This window comes from Sinocyclocheilus rhinocerous, unplaced genomic scaffold (genome assembly GCF_001515625.1).
Source record: "Sinocyclocheilus rhinocerous isolate Xijiao unplaced genomic scaffold, SAMN03320098_v1.1 scaffold626, whole genome shotgun sequence".
Classification (NCBI taxonomy): Eukaryota; Metazoa; Chordata; class Actinopteri; order Cypriniformes; family Cyprinidae; genus Sinocyclocheilus; species Sinocyclocheilus rhinocerous.
Genome location: NW_015647437.1, coordinates 221,069 through 225,934, shown reverse-complemented (window position 1 = coordinate 225,934; position 4,866 = coordinate 221,069).

Here is a 4,866-nt window from a genome sequence, read left to right as displayed (position 1 = left end):
CTAATGATTTTTGGCATAAAAGAAAAATCGATAGTTTTGACCCATACAATGTTTTTTTTTTTTGCTACTGCTAAAAATATACCCAAGCGACTTAAGACTGGTTTTGTGGTCCAGGGTCACATATGAGAATGTCCGTGATACAGAAAGCGAGAAAAAAAAAAGTTGAAAAATCTAGTTTCAAACATACACACACGCTCATCAAGTTTAGAAAATAAACTCTTTGATTTCATGCTGGTTTCATATTGTACCATTTTCAAGAAAAGTTGTAATTTAGTGTTATAAGATATTTATGGCAAAGCAAGGTGTCATGTGTTGCAAAACTTACTTATGAATTAATAATTTCTATACGCTATTTTTTTTTCTTGCAAATATCTGGATTTTGGTTGTACCACATGACTTGTGGACATTTTTTCATATATTTATAAGCAATGAAACGCTATTTTATTCTTGCAAATTTCTGGATGTTGGTTGTACCACATGACTTAAGGACATTTTTTTCATATATTTATGAGCAATGACACACAATTTGTTTCCTTGCAAGTTTCTGGATGTTGGTTGTACCTCATGACTTGTGGACATTTTTTTCATATATTTTTAAGCAATGAAATTCTATTTTTTTTCTTGCAAGTTTCTGGATGTTGGTTGTACCACATGACTTGTGGACATTTTTTCATATATTTATAAGCAATTAAATGCTATTTTTTTTTCTTGCAAATTTCTGGATGTTGCTTTTACCACATGACTTAGGACATTTTTTAATATATTTATGAGCAATGACACACAATTTGTTTCCTTGCAAGTTTCTGGATGTTTGTTGTACCACATGACTTAAGGAAATTTTTTCATATATTTATGAGCAATGACAATTTTTTTCCTTGCAAGTTTCTGGATGTTGGTTGTACCACATGACTTGCAGACATTTTTTTAATGTATTTATAAGCAAATTTTTTTTTTTTTTTTTTTTTTTTTTTTTTACAATATTTTATTAGAAATAATAATAATAAAAAAATATGCCAAACTACTTAATAAGGTTGTATTTTTTTAATGAGGCTTTTGTCTTCATAATGCTATGGGGACAGTTGTATCACCTTCACATTTTTTTACTTTATGCCAAAAAAATTTTTAATTAACGGGATAGTTCACCCAAAAATGAAAATGTTATGTTTATCTGCTTACCTCCAGGGCATCCAAGATGTAGGTGACTTTGTTTCTTCAGTAGAACACAAATGAAGATTTTTAACTCAAACCGTTGCAGTCTGTCAGTCATATAATGGAAGTGAATGGGAATCACGACTTTGAGAGTCCAAAAAACATACACAAACAAAACCAAATTAAACACTCTGGCTCGTGACGATACATTAATGTGTAAAGACACGAAACGATCGGTCTGTGCAAGAAACTGAACAGTATTTATATTATTTTTTACCTCTGATTTACCGCAATGTTCTTCTTGCTTTACGGCGGATCGCAGACTTATAAGTGCATTACCGCCACCTATCTCTCAAATGGATCATTGCCACTCCTAATTGAGATTGTAGATGGAGTGCCAATGGTCCAACCGCAGGGTTTAATTTGGTTTTGTTTGTGTATGTTTTTTTTGACTCTCAAAGCCTGAGAGTCTATGACTGACAGACTGCAACGGTTTGAGTTAAAAATCTTTGTTTGTGTTTTACTGAAGAAACAAAGTCGCCTACATCTTGGATGCCCTGGGGGTAAGCAGATAAACATCACATTTTCATTTTTGGGTGAACTATCCCTTTAATGCTCATAAAAGATTATTCAACTCATTTTATATAAGAATTGGATTTTTTATGTTTTAATGATTTTAAATGAATTAATAGATAGGAAAAGGTAACATTGCAATGTCATTGAACCACAGATCAAACCGCAGCCTGTCCCAGCCTCCAGAGGAGGTCATGCGATTCAGAACGAACTATGGATAAAATCGCAATCATAATGTTTACATAACTGTCCATTTCCGCCAGTGTCCTTGGCTGTCTTCTGTAAGGTGAGCAGGAGTGTATCTATAGTAATAACACCTGCATCTGAGGCCTCTGCTTCTCCGGTGCTCTCACTAATATCTCCAGCACTCCTCTTATCAGCTCTTGCTGCCAGCTTCCGAGTTTTAGGAAAACACCAAATTGCCTCCCCTGATCCCCTAATTCCAGCCACTCACTGAAGCAGTGAGCAGGCCACGTCTGGAGGGGAGGTCGGAGGGGTGGGATTGGGCCCGCTCAGTGTTCAGGGAGCGAGTGGGGATGGAATCTGTGCCATATGAGTGTGCGCCAGCTTCCGATGGCATTAATGCAGCAAATTGACCCTTTCGCTCAGCACTGCCAACTCTGAGCCTGAGAGAGAGGAGACTGATAGCTGACATGTGTGCTCACTCCGGCGTTGTGATACAGGCCGACACAGTCTGCTGGCTAGACTTTCGGTTGCCACATGAATGGGTATACTGTGGCCCTAAGCAAAGCTCCCATTTTGACATGGCAAATCTGGAAGGGAACGCTTTTCGATGGCCTCATCGCAGAGTGGGCCATTGGACAACATTATGCACAATAAATGAAAGAGGGATTATGTAACTCTAAGAAAGGATTGACAAAAATATCCTCCCAGACTAGAAAAGCATTTTCTAGGTGACATGTTGTTTAAGTGATAACTTGTAAATGTAATAAAATGTAATAAAAATTCTCACAAATAAAAGAGGTTGTTTGCATAATTATTATTTTTGTTATAAATCAGAATAACCATGGAAAAAATAAAGTTATATACATTTTCCTATTACAATGTTGCAATGGTTTTATTACAGTTTGTACCATTAATAATAATTGTATTATGTATTTTCATATTTTAAAATTAAAAGTCTGGTCTTGAACTAGGTTAAAACAATAAAAATCTATACATAAAAAAGCAATGACGGCATGGTAAAAAATTTTTTTCAAAAACTGTTTTAATGTGACCTTTACATAGCAAAAAAAAAAAAAAAGAAAGAAAATTCTGTTATTAAAAATCAGCACCTGGGATGTGTGCCTGTAGTTGAAGAAACACTCATAACTGCCTTATTATAATGTCTGCAAACCCTGTCAAAACTACATGATATATAGAGACCCTTGTGTCATTAATTCCTTCACAGTTCAATAAAGTACATCCCCAAACACGTTTGCTTTATTAATGTTCATGAGCATGCATATTACAAGAAACACCAGTGAGCCATTAAATCCATTAATAATACATGCGCTGAGAGAACGTGACCTAAAATAAAGAACATGTTACATATGACATGAATTACATGAGGTAAATTCATATTGTAATTAAGTATACCAGATTGATACCGGATACATCGTGTTCAACAAGAGTGAAGTGACACACAGAGAAACGGACGGCAGAGCGGCTTTGCCCTCCCTGGCTGCCCTTGTGATTGGCTGGTTCCTCAGCCAATGTGCCTGCTGCAGGCTCACCTCTAATCAGGCTCTTCCTGTAGACAGACTCCAACAGCGCTTCTGTTTCCTTTTATCTTTCCTCCCCTCCGTGTTCAACAGATCGGATTGCACAGCAAAAACGGCGGTTAACGCTCCCCTTTCCTCCTGCAGCCGTTCTAACCTGATGAGGAAAAAAGAACAAAAAGGAGGGAAAGAAAAAAATCTCTTTTAAAGGAATTATGTTTCAATGCTTTATTAATCATTTTGTTTCATATTAACATTTTCATAAAAGATTTCCAATCGGAAATTCTTTACATTCGCACTGCAGCCTTTCCGATTTATTAGACCAAATTAACTTGTTAATAGGGATATATTCAGACAGTGTTCCAATTTTTCATGCATTATATAGCAGGCATTCCCTAAATATGTTACATGCAGAGACTGATGCAACAGTTTCAGGAATGCTGAACATCTGGCATTACACTACATTCCATTGAATTTCCTCAGTTATTTTTGGAAAAATAGCCCTTTTAACTGATGTAAAGGTATTTGTATCCCCTTTTGCCATTCATCCCTGTACAAGAAAGAGATTTATATGTTTATTATTGTTACATTTTCTTTCTTCCAAGCAACCTTGGACTATACAACGTTCTTGGCCTTGGTGTTGTACCCATTCTTGGCACTCCGTAAAAACTGTTTTACAATATCTGTTGTGAAAAGCGGCACTCTGATAAAATGTAATAGAATTTAGTTCGTCCTTGGTCTTCTGCGACTTTTCAGGGGGAAAATTTAATTCATAACATACCATGAAGGACACAAGACATTCAATATGCAAGTATACTTTCAGCCCAACTGCAAAGTGTATCAGCGGCCAACCTTATGACGGCAACGAATATTTGATTTGGACAGGGACTCCCTAGCAATACTGGAATCATATCTTTTAATAGATTTAAAAAGAGTCGCTCATCAATTATGCAGCATATCCTGCCTTAAAGATGAGACAGCTTAAGGAAAACGAGATTAGTGACTGTTTCAGGGAAAAACTTCACTTTTAATAGCTTGATCCCATTCCCATATCGCAGCTGGTTTACGAAATAAACTCCATACGTATTTTTCGGTGCAAACCAGGGCTGCGCGTCGTACCGCGTGCGCTAGAGAGGTTGCGAGGGGCCAGGTGTTGCTAGATTTGGCTTCTCAATGTCACTGGTGATGTGAAAGGACAAAGGCAGTATTGAGAGCCCAGTCAGAGGCCTGGGAGGAGTGGGATAATTTTACAGAAAAGCCAATGTTTGTGCCAAGCCTGCACCCATATACAACAGACACTGTGTTCTGCTGCTCCGCTCCCAGCTTTGTCCTTGCGCCCTTCCTCTCTCTTCCCCCCTCTTTTCTTCTTGTTTTTGAACAGGTAGCAATGGTGCTCGCATCTAGGCCACAGATGAGAGAGACA